We start from the raw sequence: 26,278 nt of genomic DNA on the forward strand, positions 1-26,278 counted from the left end.
TTCTAAGAACAAAAGCATTTAATTATATACAAGATGCTTCCATCTTATATGAACACACACTATGTTTAGTTATTTATATTTTACTTACAAGAATGTCAAAATGTTTGGGAATTATGGCTTAAGATTTTTTAAGGCATTCAGGTGGTAAGAAGACTTCCCAAAGTCCCTTTTACTCCATGCTACTTTTGTGTGAACAAATCAAAGTCCTTATATATCCAAAGGGAACTGGTAGTTTTTTTTTTTTAACTTTTTATTTTATACTGGAGTATAGTTGATTTTTTTTTTTAATTTTATTTTATTTTAAACTTTACATAATTGTATTAGTTTTGCCAAATATCAAAATGAATCCGCCACAGGTATACATGTGTTCCCCATCCTGAACCCTCCTCCCTCCTCCCTCCCCACACCATCCCCCTGGGTCATCCCAGTGCACCAGCCCCAAGCATCCAGTATCGTGCATCGAACCTGGACTGGCAACTCGTTTCATACATGATATTTTACATGTTTCAATGCAAAAAAAAGAAAATGGATAACCATCAAGGACCTACTGTACAGCACAGGGAACTCTGTTCAATGCTGTTTAACAACCTAAACGGGAAAAGAATTTGAAAGAGAATAGATACATCTATATGTATCACTGAATCACTTTGTTGTACACCTGAAACTAAAACAACCTAAATGGGAAAAGAATTTGATACAAATTTAGGTTGTTTTAGTTTCAGGTGTACAACAAAGTGATTCAGTGATACATATAGATGTATCTATTCTCTTTCAAATTCTTTTCCCGTTTAGGTTGTTAAACAGCATTGAACAGAGTTCCCTGTGCTGTACAGTAGGTCCTTGATGGTTATCCATTTTCTTTTTTTTTTTTTTTTATCCATTTTCAATATAGCAGTGTGTCCATGTCAATCCCAAACTCTCTAACTATCCCTCCTCCTCTGGTAACCATAAGTTCATTCTCTAAGTCTGTGGGTCTATTTCTGTTTTGTAAATAAGTGGTAGATATTAATACTTTTTCTTGATCAAAAGAAAAGAGAACAAGGTTCAGAAACTAATTCTAAAACATTGGCATTTTGACCTTGTAAGTTAAATGTATTAAAAATGATTGAGTCAGAATCTGTTTCAGAAAATTAAATGTAGAAATTTAATCACAAGCCTGGTTTTGTTAAGGATTCTCCTTTTTCTAATTCCTTGGAGTGATGAAATTTACTTTTTTTTTTTTTTCCCATGAAAAGATGGGGGAAAAGGTGTATAGGTCTTTGGATGTCTAACTTTTGGTGTTTGTACTCATAAAAGAAGTGTGATCATGATTGGGTTAAGTCTTCACATTTTCATGCCTATTACTGTGAAAGAGGAAACGGCAGGCATTTCTCTCTGCATAGTGTAATTTTTGTTCTTAGAATTTTTAAAAACACTTTTCTAAAATTCACTGTAAAATTTCACAGAAAACATTAGAAAAAAAACAAGAAACTAAAAACCCAGAAGTATTATTCAAGGTCTGGTAAGTGACAGTGACTAAAAATGAATGAAGGGAATGGGTTACAGTTTGTGATTTATCAGAGATAAGCTAGTCAAGGCTATCGTTTTTCCAGTAGTCATGTATGGATGTGAGAGTTGGACTAAAAAGAAAGCTGAGCACAGAAAAATTGATGCTTTTGAATTGTGGTGTTGGGAAGACTCTTTAGAGTCCCTTGGACTGCAAGGAGATCCAACCAGTCCATCCTAAAGGAAATCAGTCCTGAATATTCATTGGGAGGGCTGATGCTGAAGCTGAAAGTCCAATACTTTGGCCACCTGATGCAAAGAGCTCACTCATTTGAAAAGACCCTGATGCTGGGAAAGATTGAAGGCTGGAGGAGAAGGGGACACCAGAGGATGAGATAGTTGGATGGCATCACCAACTCAATGGACATGAGTTTGAGTAAACTCCAGGAGTTGGTGATGGACAGGGAGGCCTGGCGTGCTGCAGTCCATAGGGTCTCAAAGAGTCAGACATGACTGAGTCACTGAACTGAAATGCCTGCATTAGTAAGGATTAGTAATAAGAACAACAAACAAAAATCACAAGCAGATAGAAAGTTCCAAAGGTTCGGATGAGCGCATGCTCCTAGGGAAGAGGGCAGGTTTCCCCTCCCAGGTTATTTCTCACAAGGTCAAGGAGCCTGGGCAGAACTAGTTAAATCAAGGAATTCTGTCACTTCAATCCCTCTTCCTTCTCCCAGGATGGATCTTTCCAAAGAGTGTTAATAGGCGTCAGAATCTAATAACTAAAAATTGTCTTTCTTTTCCCTCTATTATTCTCTAGTTGCACACTAAGTATGGAGTTGTGAAATAATGGAGACTTTAATACATCACAAGTTTATTAAATGTTAGGCTCCTAACATTAAAAGGCTCCCAAATGTTAAGTCCCCCTAATAATACTGTGAAGTAGGAGTTATTATTTCTATTTTATGGAGAAGCAAGCTGACCACAATGGAAGGGAAGCTGCTCCAATGCCCTGTGGGTGGTAAATGACAGAGCTCCATCAGAGCACAGAACTCCCTGACTTGAGAGCCCATATTCTTTGCAACCAACATTCAAGTAGATCCTCAAATGCCTGAGGGTAGGCAACAGTGAGAATAAAACAAACCAGACCAAGGGACTCCAGCCAGAAAAGGTCTTACTAACAGACTTGAAAGTGTCACTGAATAGACCTCCAAATTTGTTGCTTCCGCTGCCTCCTATGAAGCCTCCTTTCCAAACAGCACCTCCATGGCTATAAAATATTCTTTGCATCTGGAGATGTCTAGTCTTCAAGGAAAATTTTAAGGTTTAGCCCCTGCTCCCTCTTGCCTATCTAGACAGACAAGCTAGCCAGCTTCTAGATTGTTCTTTTAAGTAATCCACACAAATATGTTCTTGGGAGGCTGTGAGTAATGCCAAGAAGGGCTCCTGGTCATGTGAGAGCTATAGTTAGGAATAAAAGCACATTGTTGTGAATCAGAGCTGAAGCAGAGATCTGACTGCAAGCTGCTGTTTCCGCTGCTAAGTTGCTTCAGTCGTGTCTGACTCTGTGCGACCCCATGGACAGCAGCCCACCAGGCTCCTCTGTCCACAGAATTCTCCAGGCAAGAATACCGGAGTGGGTTGCCATTTCCTACTCCATCTGACTGCAAGAGAGAAGCCTTATTATTCAGTTCAGTGGATTAACTGTGTGAGTACATGCGAATGGAAACAGAGTGTGGATAGTCACAGTCTCCATGGGCTCACACCCTCTCTTGTTCAGCATGGGATGGAGTTAGCAGGTAATGAATGATTACATACACAAATGATTGCAAGAAAAAAGAATAAAAAAGTGGAAGTGGGATAAAGCAATACCTTAGAAAGGAGTTGTAGAACAAAGCATGGAGTCGTTAACTTCAGGATAATAACAGACAGCCAGTGGGACCCCACAGGTACTAGAATGATTGAGAAGGCACTGGGGATCAGAGCCCAGTTGGGAGAGAAGGTCCTGAGCCTGGATCCCAGGCTATTGGTTGGCCCTGCACTGTGAGGTAAGCTTGCTGGATGGGCCAGGGCTGGAGGTTGACAGCTCACTTCTTGCACAAGGGGAGCTAAAATACTCCTTTCCTTCCACTCACTGTGGCTTTCCCAAAGCACTAAATGGGAAGATAACCAAGAGGAGGATGTTTCTATCGCATTCCATGATCTGTGAAAGAATTTCAGTCTAAATGGGTTATAAAATGGAAAATCTCCTGCATGTGCTCTTTGGAAGACACAACTTAAGGACTGAAAGATCTATTTCCCATAAATGCCTGATTTATAGCAAACTGATAATATTGGAATTTTCTTTAATGTAAGGAGTTGGTCAGAGGTTGCCTCATACTGACCCTTGGGAAGTTTTACTTATGGTTTCCAGATGCATGAATAAGAAATGACCCAGGTTGGGTTAGTCTCACAAAATAAGTGGCATTGAACTTTGTTTGTGTGACTGGACTGGTTTTGTCTGCTTGGGAAATTATCAAAGCTGGTCTCGGTTTGGTTTTGATTTTAAGTCTCTAATTGAACTTTCCCCTCTTAACATTTCCTACTCACAAATACTGAGTACCCAAACCTTCAACAGACTCACCTGCATTCCTCTGCTATTCCTGAATGGACTCATCTTTTTTAAACAATTTTTGTGCTTGCCTCATTTTACCCATCTATTTAGGTCGATATGTCCCATCTGACAACCTTGCTCCATCTTTGAAATTTCTAAACCCCATTCACTAAGCCAGAGTGGATTATTCAGTTATCACACATGGAGTTGAAAAGTAAATTGTAGGTCAACCACTTGTAAAAGAATGAAACTAGAACACTTTCTAACACCATACACAAAAATAAACTCAAAATGGATTAAAGATCTCAACATAAGACCAGAAACTATAAAACTCCTAGAGGAGAACATAGGCAAAACACTCTCTGACATACATCACAGCAGGATCCTCTATGACCCACCTCCCAGAATATTGGAAATAAAAGCAAAAATAAACAAATGGGACCTAATTAACCTTAAAAGCTTCTGCACATCAAAGGAAACTATTAGCAAGGTGAAAAGACAGCCTTCAGAATGGGAGAAGATAATAGCAAATGAAGCAACTGACAAACAACTAATCTCGAGAATATACAAGCAACTCCTACAGCTCAACTCCAGAAAAATAAATGACCCAATCAAAAAATGGGCCAAAGAACTAAATAGACATTTCTCCAAAGAAGACATACAGAGGGCTAACAACCACATGAAAAGATGCTCAACATCACTCATTATCAGAGAAATGCAAATCAAAACCACTATGAGGTACCATTTCACACCAGTCAGAATGGCTGCGATCCAAAAGTCTACAAGCAATAAATGCTGGAGAGGGTGTGGAGAAAAGGGAACCCTCTTACACTGTTGGTGGGAATGCAAACTAGTATAGCCACTATGGAGAACAGTGTGGAGATTCCTTAAAAAACTGGAAATAGAACTGCCTTATGATCCAGCAATCCCACTGCTGAGCATACACACTAAGGAAACCAGAAGGGAAAGAGACACGTGTACCCCAATGTTCATCACAGCACTGTTTATAATAGCCAGGACATGGAAGCAACCTAGATGTCCATCAGCAGATGAATGGAAAAGAATGCTGTGGTACATATACACAATGGAGTATTACTCAGCCATTAAAAAGAATACATTTGAATCAGTTTTAATGAGGTGGTTGAAACTGGAGCCTATTATACAGAGTGAAGTAAGCCAGAAAGAAAAACACCAATACAGTATACTAACGCACATATATGGAATTTAGAAAGATGGTAACAATAACCCTGTGTACGAGACAGCAAAAGAGACACTGATGTATAGAACAGTCTTATGGACTCTGTGGGAGAGGGAGAGGGTGGGAAGATTTGGGAGAATGGTATTGAAACATGTTAAATATCATGTATGAAACGAGTTGCCAGTCCAGGTTCGATGCACGATACTGGATGCTTGGGGCTGGTGCACTGGGATGACCCAGAGGGATGGTATGGGGAGGGAGGAGGGAGGAGGGTTCAGGATGGGGAACACATGTATACCTGTGGCGGATTCATTTTGATATTTGGCAAAACTAATACAATTATGTAAAGTTTAAAAATAAAATAAAATTAAAAAAAAAAAAAAGAAAAGTAAATTGTAACCCGAATTACCCCCAGTCTGTTTGTAATTTCTTTTACTCGGTGTAAAGCTTTACTTTTGAGAAAGCCTGTAGGGTATGAGGCTGCCTGCACGCTCCTGAGAGATACAATGTGGGAAATGGTTTGTTAGAGGCTGAAAGGGAGAAGTTGCTTCTTTTTGGCTTTGAGATTTGGGGCTTAACCACTTTTTAGTGACTTTTGGGAAAAAAGTGTCAGGCAGCCAAGCCCACTGCTGGAATTCTCAGTCCTGGAGGTGAAATATGAAAACAAAAGCTGTGCACATGTTGCCTGGGATGAGTATGAGCTGGTGAGAAGCAGCAGGGCAGGGCTAGAGCCCCGCAGAAGTTATCTGCCTCGTTTCTGGTCCCAGACTCCTGTTGCTTCAGCCTCAGTCTACAGAGGCAGAAACATGCTTCTGAGAAGTTTCCCCCAGTAGCACTGGATGTTGTTTTGGGAAGGGAAGTAATATTGGGAAATGATGTGTTTTTTTCAAAGCTGATGTGTTTGCTATGTCACAGCAATAGTTAGTGCCATATTGGAAATGGCACTCACTGGCTTTAAACTTGTTTTTTGGAAGAGCATGGCTGTACTCTCAACTCCAAAACTTGTCTATATTCCTTGAATAATTTATAATGCATTTATCTTGAATGCTTCTGTCAAAATGTCTCTTGAAACTACTAATTGTTTACTACCTTTTAAAAGTAATAATCACTTGTGTTCAGTTCAGTCGTGTCCAACTGTTTGTGACCCCATGGACTGCAGCACGCCAGGCCTCCCTGTTCATCACCAACTCCCAGAATTTGCTCAAACTCATGTCCATTGAGTTGGTGATGCCATCCAACCATCTCATCCTCTGTTGTCCCCTTCTCCCACCTGCAATCTTTCTCAGCATGGGGGTCTTTTCCAGTGAGTCAGTTCTTCGCATCAGGTGGCCCAAGTATTGGAGTTTCAGCTTCAGCATCAGGCCTTCTATTGAATATTCAGGATTGATTTCCTTTAAGATTGATTGGTTGGATCTCCTTGCAGTCTAAGAGACTCTCAAGAGTCTTCTCCAACACCACAGTTCAAAAGCATCAATTCTTCGGCACTCAGCTTTCTTTATAGTCCAACTCTCACATTCATCCATGACTACTGGAAAAACCATGGCTTTGACTAGACAGATCTTTGGCAGCAAAGTAATGTCTCTGCTTTCTAATAAACACTATTTCCTTGTAATGCAAGTAATTCTAATACATTTACCATTTTCATATATTGTATATTATACTCAATACAAAAGGTGGTATGGTCCCACTTTGTTGTCAAATATATACATGGAGAAGGCCAAAATTAATACAATATTTGACACAGGAGATAGATTTTATGTGTGATAACAGGCTAAGATGACAACAGAAGACTATATTAACTTGAATAATTTGGGAGAGGCTACAACACTACGGAAGACATCTATGTATTACCTTTTTGAAGAAGAAAATTAGAGAAAATAATAGTGGTGTCTGCTTTCATTGAAAAGGCAATTTGCTAACATAATGCTTCCTTAGAAATTTAGACCTCTATTTGTGTTTTAAAAGCTCTTGCTAACCGAATATTCTTTTGAGTAAATTTGAGGTTGTGTACTGGAGAGAGAATAGCTTTGGAATTAGATAGACCTTGGTTTAAAATCTGTATCTGTATCATGTGCTGATTTATTTAAGAAAAATTATTTAACCCCTCTGAGGCTCAGTTTTCTCATCTGTAGGAAAGATAACAAAACTTTCTTTAAATAAGGATGAAAATGAGCACCATTTCAATGAACCAAGAATTTGGTAGTCTGGTACAAACTGCAAATAGTGTAGATTGATTAAAGAGTGATACATAACCACTTTGATAGTTAAATGGAGCTGGATTATTAAATTAAGATTATATATATCCTTAGAGATGTATATTTAACTATTAAATTATTATCACATTACTCAATCCAAAGGAACAAAAACCCTTGCAAGTTCTCTTGAAAATAATAAAATTTGGAACCAAAGGCCAAAAGAGAAACTGCAGAGTCTCAGTCTTTCTGAAGTTGATGCTTCTACTCACAGACAGATCTATGACATTTAACAATAATGGATGCAGGCTAATATGCACTCATTGTAATTATTCAAGAAATTAAAAAAAGCACTAAATTCTCCACTCAGAAAATATATAAGCCAAAGATTAATTTTAAATCACTGAATGATTTACCAGCATTTTAGCCCAGTGACAATCCCTTGTCATTATGGCTTGACCTTACTGAAGAGAGAGATTTTAAACTGAAAATTATCCGCAAGTTAAAACCACATGTTCCTGATAACTTAACTCTAAACCATATGGTTTATGTTCACAATTTATCCAAAAGAAAGCAGCTGACCACAGATAATTTGATACCATCCTTTTTGGTACTCACAGTGGAAATAAAACTTTGCAACGATTATTCCTGGGGTAGAGGTAGAAGGGAGTGATAGAAAGAGCATTGGCTTGCATCTAGGCCAACGCAGAAGGATATCTGGCTCTGCCACTCACTTGCTATATGGACTCGGGCAAATTCCTTAATCTACAATATTATAGTCTTATCCACATTACAGTTAAAGATTGTTAAACAGATGAGAGATTGTGATGACAACTATTAAATAAAACAAAAATAGCAAAAGTATCTTCAAGTTGTGGGGGGCTTACAACATGCTGGGTACTGGACCAAATATTTTACATATCTTTAAACTGTACAGAAGTTCTCTGGAGGTACTGAACCTTGTTCACAGATGAACATATGGAGGCTTAAGGAGGCTACGTAGGATCTGAACCTATCTGACTCCCAAACTTGGTTATTATGTCTCCTTCCAAAGGTATTTTAAAAAGACTTAGCACTGGTACAGAAAGTCTCTGACATCCTTGATAAATGGTAGCTATGATGATAATGGGGGCTTCCCTGGTAGCTCAGCTGATAAAGAATCTGCCTGCGATGCTGGAGACCCTGATTTGATTTTTGGGTCAGAAAGATTCCCTGGAGAAGGGATATGCTACCCACTCCAGTTGAGCAAGCTCTGGGAGTTGGTGATGAACAGGGAAGCTTGGCATGCTACAGTCCATGGGGTCGCAAAGAGTTGGACACAACTAAGTAACTGAACTGAATTGATGCAATAAAAATGTACTACGAAAAGGATGAAAGAAACATCTTGTAAAATCATCACCTAGTGGCAAGCAAAGTTAAGATTTTGCTATATTTCCTCCAAGATTAAAAAAGTATAATGTTACAAGATAAAATTGGCACATTTGTATGGCACTAAAAGTCTTTGACAATATCACTCAATGTTTATAAACATTTCATTGTTTGAATGTACCACTACTGAATAGTTCTTTTATTGTTAGACTTTATTTCCTTTTTGGTTCTTGTAAATTTATTAATTCATTCAACAAATGTTTATGGAACACCTCCCATGTACCACTTTTCTCGGTTCAGTTCAGTCACTCAGTTGTGTCCGACTGTTTGCGACCCCATGGACTGCAGCACACCAGGCCTCCCTGTCCATCATCAACTCCCGGAGTTTACTCAAACTTAAAACCCTTGAGTCGGTGATGCCATCCAACCATCTCACCTTCTGTTGTCCGCTTCTCCTCCCACCTTCAATCTTTCCTAGCATCAGGGTCTTTTCAAATGAGTCAGTTCTTCGAATCAGGTGGCCAAAGTATTGGACTTTCAGCTTCAGCATCAGTCCTTTCAATGAATATTCAGGACTGATCTCCTTTAGGATGGACTGGTTGGATCTCCTTGCAGTCCAAGGGACTCTCAAGAGTCTTCTCCAACACCACAGTTCAAAAGCATCAATTCTTCAGCACTCAGCTTTCTTTATAGTCCAACTCTCACATCCATACATGACCATTATTCTAGGCATTATGATATAGGAATGAATAAAATATACAAAAAATTCCTGTCTTCACGGCACTTAACTATCTAATAGGGAGGGGCAGACAATGAGTAAAATAAATAGTATATTAGAAGGTAATAAATGCCCTGGAGAAATAAATAAAGGAGGAAAAGGGGATAGAGAGCATAGGTGAAAGTATGTTTCAATTTTTAATAATGGGTCAAGTAAATCTTAAAGAAAAGGTAACATCTAAACAGAGACTTGAAGGGAGTAAGAAGTAAGCCAAGTGGCTATCAAACAAGAGCATCCTAGGAATAGAGGACGGCAAAAGCAAGGCCCTGTGGGGAACTGGGTCTGCACCATGCTGAGAACAGGAGGGAGCACAGTGAGTGAAGTGAACAAGCAAAGAGGAAAGGAGATACGAGGTCAGAGCAGTAACAGGACACCACAGTAGACACAGGGCCACTGTTAAAGACCCTATGCTGTTAAAACATTCAAACAGGGGAGTGACATAATCTAATTAGCTTTCAAAAATATTTCCTTGGGCTGTTATGTGACTAGTTTTCAGGGGACACAGTTGAAGCAAGGAGATCAGTTAGGAGGTTATTACAATAATCCGAGATGGCTGGATGGCATCACTGACTCGATGGACATGAGTTTGAGTGAACTCCGGGAGTTGGTGATGGACAGGGAGACCTGGCGTGCTGCGATTCATGGGGTCGCAAAAAGTCTGACACGACTGAGCGACTGAATTGAACTGAACTGAACAATAATCCAGGAGAGAGTTTGTGTAGCCGGGACTAGGGTGGTAGTGATGGAGGTCTTGAGAAACAGTAAGTTTTGATATATTTTGAATGAAGAGCCAATAGGATTTGGGACAGACTGGATGTAGGGTGTGAGATGGAGAGGAGTCAAAGATTATTAGATTTTTTAGCTTAAGTTACTATTGGACAGAGGTGCTATCCAAATGAAAAGAAGACTGAAATAGAGTAGGGTTGGCGGATATTTATGGTGGGAGATCAGGAGACAGGTCAGTCGGTACATTAAAGTCTGAGATGCGTATTAGACACCCAAATGGAAAAGACATCAAGTAGATGGTTGGATATGAGAGTCCAGAGTTCAAGGAAGAAGTTGAACTTGGAAATATAATTTGGAAGTCAGAATTTATAGACATGAGGGTGGATGAAATCACTAAGCAAGTGAATATATCTTTGATAAATATTCTTGTTCATAAACACTTATCTTTATCTATAGTTATTTTATCAGAACAGATTTCTAGGAGTGAAATTATTAAGTCAAAAGGCATGTCATTGCCAAGGCTCTTGATATATTTGCCAAATTATTTTTCAAAGTGGCAACAATTTAAATTACCAGCCAACACTGAATATTATACTTTAAATAATCTTTTTTAATTTGACACATACAAAAATAGAGTCTTACAGAAAACAAATTTATGGTTACCAAAGGGGAAAGGTGGAGTTGGAGGGGTAAATTAAGAGTTTGATGCTAGCAGATACACATTGCTATATATAAAATAGACAAATAACAAGGTTCTACTGTACAGCACAGGGAACTATACTCAATATCTTGCAGTAAATTATATAAAGAAGAATATATGTATATATATATCTATATTTATATATGACTGAATCATTTTGTTGTACACTAGAAAGTAATACAACACTCTAAGTCAACTATACTTCAACAAAACAAATTAAAAATAGTCTTATTTTTTATTTTTCTGATGACTAGTGAAGTAAAAACTTTTACGATGTGTTTGTTGATCATTTCTTCTGTGCATTGGCTAATAGCTTGCTTAGAGTAAGATTTCTGTTAGAGTACCTTTTAAAAAATTGTAATTTGCATAATTTATAGCTTTATTATTTTAATTAATTATTTATAATCTTTTGCTTTTTAGATACAGGATAAAGAAATACAAGCTAAGAAGAGGGATCCCACTGGCACCAGAGTGCCATTTCAGGTAATTCACAAGTTGCAACATTTTATTTGCTTGGTGTCTGTGATATTGAGATTTATAATAAGAAATAGTTATGTGATCTTGGTCCCAGTTTTCAGAACAGAGTTCCTAAAGCCCTTAGAATTTCCTAAGTGGTGACAACAATTAAGATGTCTTTTGTTATGTTAATGAGATGACTTTTGCACCCCACCCAAAAGTAGGTTGCTCTAAAGGAACTGCCGAGGAATTAGAGGCTTGGAGCTTCCAGCCCCACCCCCATTTCTATTAGGGAAGGGAAAGGAGTGGAACTGGATACTGAGTTCAGCCACCAACAGCCAATTTAATCCATCATGCCTCTGTAATGAAGTCTCTGTAAAAACCCAAAAGAAGAGAGAGGGTTTGGGAACTTCTGGGTTGGTGAATACATGGAGATTTGGGGCAAGCAGTGTGCTCCTAGCCATGCCTCATACCTTTTCTCCATGAGCATTTCTTCTGTTTTGTTGTTTCTGACTTCTATCCTTTTTTAATAAACCAGTAATCTAGTAAATAAAATGTTTCTCTGAGGTTTATGAGTCGCTCTAGGAAACTAAACTGAACTCAGGTTGGGGTCACTGGAATCTCCAATCTACAGTTAGTGGGTCAGAAGCACAGGTGACAGCCTGGTGTCTGAAGTGGAGGAGAGGACAGTCTTGTGGCATAGAGCCCTTAAGTGGTGGACTCTGATCTAATTTCCCAACAAACAATACCAGAATTGAGTTGACTTGTAGGACACCCAGCTAGTATTGGAGCGTTGCTTGTTGCTGTGGGGACCCCTGCTTGCCCCCAAGCACACATATACATGTTGGAATTGGATCTAGAACTTTTAGCAGCTTTAAAGTATTAAAGTACTGAACTACAGTTGGGGAAGCATATATAATAGAGCCTATTATTAAAAACACATAGTAAAAAGAAAAATCAAAACAGCACAAAAGTTTAAAAATATTAAAACACTGAAGTAAAAGTATCTGAAAACTAGAGCTATTGTTAATATTGCTAAGGGGTAGCAAACGTTTACCTCATTGCTAAAATGACTAGCAAACATTTTAGGTAAACGATTTTTTGTGTGCAGTAATACATGGCAGAGAAGAAAACAACAACAGCATATATTTACATATACTTATATGCCCAGAGATGTTTTAAGGGCTTTGTTGATACTGCCTCATTTTTTCAACAATTCCATGAGGTAAGCATCAGTTAGAAACTCCTTTTAAAAAAAACAAAAACAAAAACCTTTATTCATTTATTTATTTTTGGCCCTCTGGGTCTTCGTTGCTGCTTGGGCTTTTCTCTAGTTGCAGTGAATGGGGGCTACCCTCCAGCTGCGGCTCATGAACTTCTCACTGTGGTGGCTTCTCTTGCTACGGAGCACAGGCTCTAGAGTACAATAGCTTCAGCAGTGGTTCCTGGGCTCTAGAGTGCAGGCTCAATAGTTGTGGTGCATGGGCTTAATTGCTCCTCAGCATGTGGAATCTTCCTGGATCAGGGATCGAACCCATGTTTCCGGCATTAGAAGTAAGGTTCTTTACCACTGAGCCACGAGGAAGGCCCTAGGAACTGCTTTTATACAGGAAGAATTTGAACCCCAGATAGGTTAAGTAACCTGCCCAAGATGCCCTGGCAGAACTGGGATTCTAAGGCACACAGTCTGGTCAAGAGCGCAGACTGTTTCAGTTCTGCCTAACAGCTATTATTTCATCTACTCTTGATGTGTGTTTAGTTGCTCAGTCGTGTCTGACTCTTTGCCATCCCATGAACTACAGCCCACCATGCTTCTCTGTCCATGGGGATTCTCCAGGCAAGGATACTGGAATGGGTTGCCATGCCCTCTTTCAGGGCATCTTCCCAACCCAGGGATCAAACCCAGGTCTTCAGCACTGCAGGTGGATTCTTTGCCGACTGAGCCACCAGGGAAGCCTTTTGCCATGCCCTCCTCCAGGGGATCTTCCCAACCCAGGAATCGAACCTGTGTCTTCTACATTGCAGGTGGATTCTTTACCACTGAGCCACCAGGGAAGCCCCTGTACTCTTGATAGTGACCTTTAGAAGTAGGTTTACCCCCCCATTCTAAAGATAGAGAAACTAGAAACAGGACTTGCTCTGGTCCTGCAGGTAGGAAATGATGGAGGTGGAATTTGACCCAGGTCTCTTTGATACTGTGAAGCTGGAGTTCTTTCCCCTAATATGGCACCTCCTCTTAGGAGATGGTTAAGAGCCATCAATGTGATACAACATTAAGTGGTAAAGCAATTCAGAAACAGAGGAGATGGACAGAGGCTGGAATAGTCAGGGAAAAAAGGTGAAATAAACAGGATCTGAAGGGAAGGGCAGAAGAGAGAGGGCAACTTAGGCAAGAGGGGTGAAAGCTGGGGCATGAACTGAGACAGCCTGTGTGGGGAACATTCAGCAGACTTCTGAATGGCTCCTGGGCTTGTACTGTCTGTCCTGTTCTAGTAATTTTCTGCTGGATTTTATTTTGACATATTAATTATGTGGCCTTCTGTCTCTTCCCCTGAATAAATTATCTTCCGGTGAATTGCTAACAAACTGTAGCTTCTAAAAGGCAAGACATTTATCTTGTTCATTTTTGACTCTCAGCCTATAATGACTTACATATTTGTTGAAATCAGTTGAATTGCTCTTTTTGACCTAGTCTAGACTTTTAGATAATATTGCTTACATTCATGAAGTTGTGTCAGTCTCTTCAACTGTGTCCCTTATGCCAGCTTTGAAACTCACTTAAGTCTACCCTAAGACAAAAACAATGAGATGCAAAACTAAAAGAGAACAACTGTTTCCTCAGCTCCACTTTCCCATCTAAACCACTGCTTTATTTTTCTCCTTTCTCTCACAGTCAAATGTCTTGAGTTCCAACACCTGCCCACCCAGCTCTCTTCTCACCTCCCACTCAACTCCTCTGCCGACTTCAATCTGGTGTCTACTCCAAACAAGCAGTGGACTATAAAATTCTCTGACTACTTTCCAATTTATATCAGGAATGGGCCTTATCTAGCCCATATCTTGCTTGACTTTCCACAGAAGCTACGGTTGACACTTCTCTCCCCGGAGCACTTTTAATTTAGGTATGGTATAGTACCCGGTTCTCCTTTTCTCTCACATCTTTGACTATATTTTCTCCTCTCCTTGCCTCATCTTCCTCCACTTGCTTTAAGATGTTGCTTTTAATTAAGACTCTAGGGCTTTCCTGATTGTCCAGTGGTTAAGAATCCTCCTTGTCACGCAGGGGACACAGGTTTGATCCTTGATCCGGGAAGATTCTGCATGTTGTGTAGCAACTAAACCCACACACCACAACTATTGAGCCTGCTCTCTGGAGCCCACATGCTGCAAGTACTGAAGCCCGAGTTCCTAGAACCTGTGCTCTGCCACAAGAGAAGCCACCGCAATGAGAAGCCCATGCACCACAACTAGAGAAAGCTTATGTACAGCAAAAAAGATCCAGTGCAGCCAAAAAATAAATAATGAGAATAAATTCATTAACAAAAAAGACTCTAATGTTCCTTATGCAATCTAACCACCACTAACAACACATACTTATTGAATTAATGAATGGACCAACAGCTAGTAACTTCCTTGGGCTGAGCCCTAAAAAAATCCCTATTTCTTTCTCCTGCTGACTGCTGGAACTTTTTTTCCTATGCCATTCCTGCACCTTCTACATCTTCTAAACTCTCTACTTGGTCCCATTCCCAATTTATCCCTGAGCCCCAGCTAATCCAAGATCCATCTCTTGGTCTGTTAATTCAATTCCTGGCTCTGACGAAGTTATTTAACTTTGGACAACTTTGATAGCATGAATTCCCAGTACAGTTCACAGAAAGAGAGAGAAAAAACACTGCCGCTGAATTTGACAGTTGTTTGACATACCATGAAACCAAATAAATAATTTGAAGAAAAGTTAGTGAATCATCTGGGGAGACATTCTGTAGAGTTCAAGTAAGCTTGTATGTACTTTTTCCTTATGGAAAATATTTCACTGGTTTCCTGTAGATATCATATTGCTGAGTGTTGTTTATCTGAGCTGAATTCTCCCACTTCTTATTTATTTGAACTGGTTGACAATGTTATTTTTTGATCTTAGAGCATATGAGTTCTTAGTAATTTTTATTTTTTGTTGAATACATGTTATAGTAGGAAAATTTGTTGAGAAAGAGAAGAAAAATAAAGATTATTCTTAATTCCACCTTTCAGACATAGGCAAACATGGGAATTTTCCATAGTAACATAATTATGTAAAAATACTCCTTATAAGCTTCTGGCAAAAAAATTAAAAATTTTTTTTCTATAGCATAAACTAACAGAATCTTAAGAAACTTTCTCATTTTGCAATTCCTTTTTTTTAAGTCAAGGGAGGCTTTCATTATAAAATATTAGTTTTAATGTAAACCAATCATTATAAATGATCTGAGTTTACAAAAGTAGACAATTTTCTCCACTCCCACCCTTTTTTGTTTTTGGAGGAAGACTGGAAATTTACTATTTGACTGGCAAATCACATTATTGGGAGTAAAATTATAATTATGTCTGAGGTAAGAAAAAAATTCTCTGAAGCATGAATCATTTTAAAATGGAAAGAGCCCAGGATAGAGAACTCTTTCTAAATAATTAAGGCTAAGTTCTACCCATAGTCAAAAGAAGAGCTTAACTCTCTGCTTTCCTCTAATGTTTTCATAGTTTAGCTTCATTTCTGGGACCAGACTGTAACTCTCTGGGCTCAGGAGCTGTGTTGAGTCTTTTCTGGATCCACACCATGATTTGCAGAGTGCTCTGTAGATACACAATAAATATGGGCCTTTGACTCCTCAAATCATATGGCTCCAAGTAAATAACAGTCTCATTTATGTGCTCTACAAGCGACTTACAAAGGACCCTCAGCATGCATGTGTGTGCTCAGTCATGTCCAACTCTTTGCAACCCCATGGACTGTAGCCCGCCACGCTCTTCTGTCCATGGATTCTCCAGGCAAGAATACTGGAGTGAGTTGCCATTTCCTCCTCCAGGGGATCCTCCTGACTCAAGGATTGAACTTGAGTCTCCTGCATCTCCTGCACTGGTGGTGGATTCTATACCACTGAGCCACCTGGGAAGTCCACAAAGGAGCCTCACATCTTCTCTAATCAGAATTTCATGTGAATTCTCTGAAGTGAATACACTAGGTCACTCATTACTACTGAGGCTTTAAAACAGAAAATAAGTATCTTGCGAATTGCTCATGATATAATTTTAAGTTAAAAAATGTTTAATGCAGAATAAAATATGATTTCAGCTACCATACTATCAAAATATCATAGAAAAACACTACATGGAAAAGATTCAAAATGTTAATAGGTTTTTTCTTTTTTCTGGGTTGCAGAATAATGAATGCTTTTAAACTTGTTTGCATTCCTTACCCCCAACACCCACTCACACATAGGCGCATGCACACACACACACACACACACACACCCCCTCTCCATAAATATTACTTGTTTTAAAAGGGAACATAAGATTTTTACATAAAAAGAATTAAAAACTGAAGTAAGCAGACTCCATCCCCCCCTACTTGATAGAAACTTGAAAGCTGCTCATCCTTCAGGCAGATCTGCTTGCCAATGTTGAGAAGGAAAAGGATAGAAAATAACATAGCATGCATTTGCCAAGACAGATTTGTGGTTGACATTTCTTCTGAAAAATGTCTCCATTAAAATAAGTAACTGTTGATGTTGTCTCCTGATTTAGTCATTTTGAAAAGTAATGAGTAGTTTTCAGAACTGGATTTCAGTTTTCCCATGGAGCCCATCACTTTGAAATGGATATACCTTAGACATTATGAGCACATGATGAATTTATCACTGGGCATAGTCATCTTCCTAACAACATACTTGCATGATGTCATTCAGCACAGTGAAGAGCTCAACAAATGTAAACTACATTCATTAAGAGTATTTTGGATATATTTTGATTAGACTTGTTTCTAAGTATTTTAGAGTTTGGATGTCATTCATTTAAACACTCAAGTGATAGAGTGTTTTATTCACATCATTTCTAATCTTAATTAATCTCGCAAGTCAGTAAACTTCATCCCATTTTACAGATGATGATATCCCAGTTCAGAAAAGTTAAGAAACTTGCTGGGATTCAAACCCTGGCATTTGTGACTTCAAAGCTAGCCTTTGGCCCATGATACTACACTATGTTTTGCTGAATGTCATTAAAATTTTTTTTAAAATTTATTTATTTTTGGCAATGCTGGGTCCTTGTTGCTGCATGGGCTTTTCTCCGGTTTCAGTGAGCAGGGATTACTCTCCAGCTGTGGTGCTCAGGCTTCTCATTGTGAGGACTTCTTTGTTGCAGAGCATGGGCTCTAGGGCACTTGGGCTTTAGTGGTTGCGGCTCCCGGGCTCTAGAACACAGGCTCAATAGTTGTGGCTCGTGGGCTTAGTTGCTCTGTGGCATGTGGAATCCACTTGGATCAGGGATCAAACTTGTGTCTCCTGCATTGGCAGGTGGATTCTTTACCACTGAGTCACTAGGGAAGCCCTGAATGTTATATTTATCACTGAATTTCTTTCAGTATTTCCTTAGTATTGGGTTCCTTTGGATACATTAGAGACTTAGCAGGGTTTTTAAATGATATAGTCATGAACAAATGTATGGAACCAGCAGCCCTACCTACTGTTCTTGGTGTCTGAGACCATCCTCAGGGAGGTATAAAGGGGAAAGAAATCAAGAAAGTGAAAGCAAAATTGGAAGAAGAAAAGAGAGAAGAAAAAAATCAACATCAAGTGTCTATAAAATAGCTTCTGAAGGGCTTTTAAAGCTGGAAACAGGTTTGGCAATGCTTCTTTCAGACTGTTCAGCTGGATTCAATTTTTTCAGTTCATAGGAACTGCAACAGCTACCTTTAAAAAATGTCACTGGATTATAGGAATTTCTATTTTTTCATAAATCTGATATAATAAAAGAATCAAGATGAGAAAGTAACACAGGACATGTGGTTGCTATAGCATTAATAATACGTCTGGCCAGTTAGGAGGCAATAATTTCCAAATAATAATAATGAGTGCATGCTAAGTGGCTTCCGTAATGTCTGACTCTTTGTGACCCTATGGACTGTAGCCCAACAGGCTCCTCTGTCCATGGGATTCTCCAGGGAAGAATACTGGAGTGGGTTGCTATGCTCTCCACCAGTGGATTTTCCCAACCCAGGGATTGAACCCACATCTCTTATGTCTCCTGCATTGGCAGGTGGGTTCTTTACCACTAGCACCACAAACAGTCATGCCTAATTAGTGCTTTCTCTGTGCTGGGCACTGTATTGAATGCTTTAATTACCTTTTCTCATTCAATCTTCACAATGAACCTAGAAGGTACATAATATGAGATATACTTTTCCAGGGTCATAACCGAGGACCTGAGAGTTTCCATAACTTGAATAAGGCCAAGAGCTGGCTAAAGCTCCACAACCATCATTGGGTTGCCCCTGAGTTTTTAATCACTGTCCTTGTTTTCCTCCTTTGATAAATGCTGCTACTTTCACTTGGCTAGCCATGTTTATTTTTTCTCTTTATGTCTCCTGTCTAGGATGTGATTAGGGTATTGGCTTAAAACTATGCTTCAGGAGGATTCATGTTGATGTATGGCAAAACCAATACAATATTGTAAAGTAATTAGCCTCTAATTAAAATAAATAGATTTTAAAAAGCCAAAGAAATAAAAATAAATAAATAAATAAAACTATGCTTCAGTCAGTAAATATTGAGCATCTACTGCATGCCAGATAGTGTTCTAGGAATTTGGGATATTAGTGGTAAAGAAATCACTCAAAATACTTTCTATCATGGGACTTTCGCTTCATACATTGCATATTCTTTCTGAAATTTGCATTAGTTGAAGAATTCTAATTTACCTTATTAGAGTGTGGAATAACAAAAAATGAAAATCTGATGTGCAATTTAAAAGCTAAATTTTGAATCAAGAGACTTAACACTTAAAAGAAAAACAAAGCATACTTCAGGCATCATAAAGACTAGAAATCTTTTCATTTTTTTTGTTGGCCACATGGCTCGTGGGATTTTAGTTCCCTGACCAGGGGTTGAACCCAGGCCCCTGGCAGTGAGAGCAGAGTCTGAACCACAGGACCTCCAGGGAATTCTTGCAGAATTCTTGAAAGATATAACATAGGATTAACTGCAAGATGTGAAAAAAAGTTTTCAAGCTGAAAGATATTTTCTGGCTTTGTTTTTGCTTTCTCTCCTTCCATACATGGACTTAGGGACTCCAACTTAGGTGCTAGAAATAAAATATTGAAGACAACAGTAAAAAGATAAAGAAGAAAGGAGACAGTGAAACTGTAAAGACAGAATTATAGTTGAAAAATACTAGAATCATAAAGAAGTAGAATTATAAAATAGTGTAATAAAAGTCATGATAGAGATCAAACATGGTGTTGGGGAGGTCATGGGGGCATCTGACCCAGACAGAGTGGTTTCCCCGAGGAAGCCATCTCAAGAGTGACAGTCCAGCCAGGTCAAGGCAGAGAGGCGGAGCTGAGCAGGACTGCATGGAGAGGGAAGAGCTTGGGCAACAGCCCCCAGCTCAAGAGAATGCAGTCTGTGAGCAACTACAAGTGAGAGACAATAATCTGAGCCAACTGAAGTTTCCTATATTTTTCTCTTCTCTTCCAATTTTAAAGTAGACCTATCACTTCACAGAAAATGGAGTAGAGCAGTGCCATGACAGAACTGTCTATTCATGCAATTTTAGGGAATTAATTACTTGATATTGTTAATAACAAATTTCAGTGTTTTAGGAATTCAGATGGAATTGATGAAATGGAAAGGCAATCAGAAGAAAGCTGCAGATATCTGACACTGCTAACACAGCCAGGAGGACTGCGCTGAGATCTTCTGAGACAGAGAGGGTTTAGTTGGAAAATCCTACTGAATTCAGTTGTAAGGGATCATGTCAGTTGTAAGGGATCATGTCATCTTTTGGGACTTCTGTAGGAATGAATTTATCATGAACATATGAACTCTAAAGCTGTGGTAGAAACACTAAAAATAAACACTATCAAGTATGTATCAACTGAAGGTGGTGTCTGCACTGAGATTTTTAAGCAGAAGTTTCAGGATAGAAGAAAAAGTTATATTTCACAACAGTCTTGATACGTTCAAACTAAATTTTCAGGGAAGAAACAAGACTCTTTAAAAAAAAATCCAGCGTTTATTTTTCTCTTCCTTGATCCTGAGTTTGACAGCAAGTGTAGAAATTGAAGCAATACTCCTTGGTATTTTCTGAGAAATCTCTCAAGGTTGCTGACATTTTCAAATAACCAGTGAATTGGCGATGGTTAGAGGCCAGACCACAGAGGAAAGCATGAAGTTTTGAAAGCCTCAGTTTAAAACACTACTGAAAAACTACTAATCCAATCCAAATGGAAGAAGTCTAAACAAGGTCTTGTTCACACTAAACTTATTAGAACTAATTCATTCAACACAACTCATAAATTAATGCATTAATTCAATAAATATTGTAAAGCACCCTCTGTGTATCTGGTACTGCTCTGGCTGTATTGCTTCTGCTGCTGCTAAGTCGCTCCAGTCGTGTCCGACTCTGTGTGACCCCATAGACGGAAGCCCACGAGGCTCCCCCATCCCTGGGATTCTCCAGGCAAGAAAACTGGGGTGGGTTGCCATTTCCTTCTCCAAAGTATGAAAGTGAAAAGTGAAAGTGAAGTTGCTCAGTCATGTCCGACTCTTAGCGACCCCATGGCCTGCAGCCTACGAGGCTCCTCCGTCCATGGGATTTTCCAGGAAAGAGTACTGGAGTGGGGTGCCATTACAGTCCCTGCTAATTTGGTCACTGAAGAGAATAATAAAGGATCAGGCTACAACTTACATATACCCAGGCTTCTTTTCTACAGACATCCTTTTAAATTCAGGGTTGTTTTGCTACTTCATATAGAATATAAAGGACTTCATATAGAATATCTGAAGGACATCCCTGGTGGCTCAGATGGTAAAGAATCTGCCTGCAGTGCAGGAGACCTGTATTCGATCTCTGGGTCAGGAAGATCCCCTGGAGAAGGGAATGGCTACCCACTCCAGTATTCTTGCCTGGAGAATTTCATGACCATAGGGGCCTGGGAGGCTACAGTCCACAGGGCCACAAAGAGTCAGACACAACTGAGTGACTAACACTTTCAACTTTCACAGAATATCAGAAGACCAAAAACCAGTGTCTTCATTAATATTTGAGTACCTCCTATTAACTAGAAGTCTCAAAAGAATTGCCCAAAAAGAAACTGATGAACAAGTCTACTTATAAGTTTATTTTATACTTTATGCAATTAAATTCCAAAATTAGGGAGGGGGCAATCAGCGAGAAATTAGAATGGTTAATATAAAATTTCTTTTATTTCCCCACTCCTTCCCTGGCTGTTCAGCTCTTCATTCAGTCTTTTCTGTCCATCTATGTCCATTTCCAATATTGAACTTGGTAATGACAAGGACTTTTAGTAATTCCAAAGGTCTGATTATTTCCTTGAATTCGTGGAGTAACCTCCATAGATTATCTCAGGGTGTTGTGAGTTCATTCAGTCCCACAGGGGTAATCATGGAGAACGGAGAAGTAATTTATTCTACCTTGCAGCCCTCTGTGCAACCTTCCATCATCATAATGGTCAGATGCATTGCGGCTACTCATCTATCCCTTCTCCTGCCATCTCCACCTGAGCTCCTTCAGAGCAAGGGCAGATGCAGAGCAGAGCACCTTGTACAATTTAGAGTTTATCTAATAAAGAACAGCAGGCTCTTGTCCTTACCTGAAATGAGGTTAAAATTTAGGGATAACACCTGGCACATCTAAGGCACTTTAAATAATTTAAATACCTATCTCATGGTGTTGAGTGATTAAAACAGGTAAAGATTAGGAGAGGTAAAAGAGGTAAAGGGCTGGCACAGCACTTGCTTGATCTAGTATGGTAGTCCTTCTCCATTTCTCCTAGAATGAGATTTCTCAGTCAACCTCTTGTGGTTCCCATTCCTGTGGCTTTATCAATATCTTTTCTGACTGTTTTGAGAGGGAGGCTAACCCTTTTCTTAGCTCAATCCCTTGTTATTAACTGAACGGACTCTGTGAGACAAGGTCTATTTAAAACCTCAGCTCCAGTGCGTTCCTGAACCTCTCTGAACCTGTTTCCTTCATTAAACTTTAAAGTCTGTTATTAGACTTAGATATCAAGTGGATAAATGTCCTGAATAGTAGAAGTACTTACTGAAAAGTAGCTATTATTAAGCACAGACACTTTCTACTTTGCCCATTTTGGAAAGAATTCCTAGCAAACATATTTCTCAATATCTTTTTAAACCAAGAAATGGAATTAAAAACAACAACAACAACTTTGTAGTGGTTATTGTTGGTTCATCTAACATTTGTCCTCTTTTCCTTTGCTTTTCTCTACATAAGAGGCTGAGAAGTGAAATAATTCATTTTCTTTTCTCTACATAAGAGGCTGAGAAGTGAAATAATTCATTTCTCTTGTAGACAGGTGAAATCATGTGACCCAAAGGAAAAGAGTTAGGACAAATGAGACTAAAGTGGGAGTCAATGAGAGAGGGAGGGGGAATTTTTGGGGAAGCTCTTGCTTTCCTAGAGAAGGATACTAGATATTATCCCGGGCTTTTGCCCTAACCCCTTTGTCCTATTTGGAATTCTAGATTTGATGACTAGAGCAGCAGCAGCCATTTTCTTACAATGAAGAAACACATCAAAGAGGGTGGAACGAAAAGATGGAGCATGGTTCCTCCGATGACACCATTAAGTCACTATACATGGCTTAGATCATCCATCTCTGTACTTATTTTTACGCAAGTCAAATAAATCTGCTTGTTTAAGCCATAGCTATTCAACTATTCTATTATTTGAAATAAAAGCATCCCTAACAGGTACAAACTTTTATTTTCGATGGTAACTGACTACAGTGTGGTGGTTTAATGGACTCATGGGGTCACATCTGTAAAATGTATAGTGCTCTCTGCCATGAAAATAAAGTGTTCCAAGTCTATCTATCTATCTATATATATATTTTTTTTACTAAATTCATTCATTTATTTACTCAATGAGTTATTTTGAAACAACTATTTGTGGAAAGAATACTTGGTAATTCAATGGACTCTGCTGTCTCTTTGCTTGGATTTTAATATTATCTTACAATGGTTTGGCTAATCATTGTCCTTACTACATTACTCTCCTTTTCCCATCCCCTTTCTATTCAATTTTGCCAAGAATGATGTCCAAATAGGAAATCAAAATGGTTAAATTGGTAAAATGTATATTACATCTCTTGCAGGTGATTTTTGAGTGCTATTCTTCCACAAGCACTGTTTTGGTTACTCCCAGGTTTTCAGTAGGTCTGGACAGCTGTAGGTCCAGATGGTTGCCCCGTGGAGAAGTAAAACCTTGTGGCACCCCCAGTCATCATCTCAGCTCAGGCCCTTGTCAAATTCTTTCAAAATGCTTTCTCCATTTAATGATTTACACACAGCTCCTGGCTTATAATTTTAACTATGTTGTTCCCTCGCTCAGAGCCTTGAAAGCTCACCCCTTCCTCCTTAACTGAGCACTTTCGGACCTTTGTTATATTGATCTCAGTGCCTCTGTCCCCCTTCCTAATCCTCACTAGCTCAGTCATGTCCGACTCTTCACGACCCCATGGACTGCAGCCTACCAGGCTCCTTCATCCATGGGATTTTCCAGGCAAAAGTACTGGAGTGGGGTGCCATTGCCTTCTCCTTGACATGGAACTGGCTCTGGATAAAACTGTTTGAATGGATGACTATAAAAGGACTGTCATAACAGGGAAGATGAATTGTAAAACTCAGAGTAGATAAGGATAGAGTTTTGCCTGAAGCAGAACTTCAGCCATGGCTTTCCATTTGATTGCAGAACTGAGCAAGGTCAGAAGATGATGGATAGTGTCGATAAACAAAAATACAAGGCCCAATAATTGGCCATTGCCCCTAAAATGTTCTTCTTGTAATGTGAGTGCAGATTAATCAATTTTATGAATTATCTTAATCATTTTACATCTGTTATCTAGTGAGATCACTTTTTGAAAAACCTCTAAGTGTAATGCACCAACAGAATACATTTTCTGATTTATTCTTTTCTGAGAAACATAAATGAAGAGATTACTATTGAACAGAGTGCTTATCAAATGATAAATGCCTGGATAAAGCAGTAATGGGCTTTCTCTTCAGGATCCAGAGTGCATAAGTGTCATGTTTTAATGAAGGGACAATATTGCAATCACAAGTGCTGCCTCTGGGGTCAGTGCTCTGGGTCTGGGTTGAGGCTCTGATGCTCTTATTGGATCCTGGGCTAGCTACATTTTGGTGTACTTCAGTTTTCTCATTTATAAAATAAACATAATAGTAATATCAGCCTCATGGAGATTGGTGAGGATTAATGATTTACCACATGTGAAGCACTTTGAATAGTACCAAGCACATATTAAATACTTATAAGTTGTTTGCTACTTTTTAAGTTACCATCTACTTATAATATATTTTTGTATTTTCCTCACTGGCAAGTCTTAAATGCCTCTTCTATTTTTTTTTGTTCACTTAATATAACTATGGGGGCTTCCCTGGTGGCTCAGATGGTAAAGAATCAGCCTGCAACGCAGGAGATATGCATTCGATCCCTGAGTCAGGAAAATCTCCTGGAGAAGGGAATGGATACCCACTTCAGTATTCTTGCCTGGAGAATTCCATGGACAGAAGAGCCTGGCAGGCTACAGTCTATGGTGTTGCGAAGAGTTGGACATGACTGAGAGACTAACATTTTCACTTTCATTTTCAGTTTAACTATAGCACTATCTCTATTTAAAAACATTGATCAATTCCAGTTTTGTCCAAAACATATTTAATCCAAAACTTTACCGAAAATATTTTCTTATTCATGTTCCCTATAACTCTCAGTATAACATATTGAAATAAATTAAGACTTAATTCTGGAAGTGTGGAATGTTCCCTGACACCATTGTCAAAATTATTGTTCTGATCACAGAGTGTCTCCTAGAGAAGTGACCATCTCAAAGTGTGTGTATGTATATATTTTCTTGTCAGGAACTGGAGGGCTGAAACAATAGTGTCCAGGAAGCTCTTAGTATGACATGACATTCAACTACCAACTATCTACCAATCTGCTTTATTTCAATTAAAAAATTATAAAGACGAATCATTGTAGAAGGCAGCCGCCAGGCCTTAAACTAAAATAGTCTTAGGTAGACTTGTCAATAACAGTTCTTGGAACAGGGATTTTCTTAATGTGAATTTTCCAAATGTATTTGCTTGAATATTATTTTGATTTTATCCCCACTACTTATTTCATGGTTATTATGTGAAAACCCTAGTTTATACTTAAGGTGATTAAAGAGTCATATGTAGAGCTTTTTGGACTCTATTTCATGAGTATTTGTAATAATAAAATCAGCAGAAAAATATCTTGTATCCCTTTGGCGCAGGTGCCATGTTCCTTCTTTAAGTTCCTCCTCGTTTTTCCTGTAGACATCTGTATGAAACATCACCATGAGAGTATCACATTTGTGGGTGTGAGAGCTCTTCTCTTCAGGCCCTGACAATAGGTTCACCATTTAATCAGCATCAATTTCCCACTTTGAAAGGAACTGCATTCTCTGAGTCATTGGTTTGCTCTCTGCCAGTGGCGTGTGAATAGG

General features: G+C 38.9%; 1 long non-coding RNA gene across 1 annotated transcript; it reads left to right on the forward strand.

The window, feature by feature from the left end:
• Window positions 1-10,114: 10,114 nt before the first annotated feature.
• LOC129655241 (uncharacterized) lies at window positions 10,115-14,986 on the forward strand. The gene is made up of 3 exons (XR_008715848.1): window positions 10,115-10,375; window positions 11,461-11,523; window positions 14,780-14,986. It is a non-coding gene; the product is annotated as an uncharacterized LOC129655241 (long non-coding RNA).
• The last annotated feature ends 11,292 nt before the right edge of the window (window positions 14,987-26,278 follow it).

Source organism: Bubalus kerabau, chromosome 6 (assembly GCF_029407905.1).
Source record: "Bubalus kerabau isolate K-KA32 ecotype Philippines breed swamp buffalo chromosome 6, PCC_UOA_SB_1v2, whole genome shotgun sequence".
Classification (NCBI taxonomy): domain Eukaryota; kingdom Metazoa; phylum Chordata; class Mammalia; order Artiodactyla; family Bovidae; genus Bubalus; species Bubalus kerabau.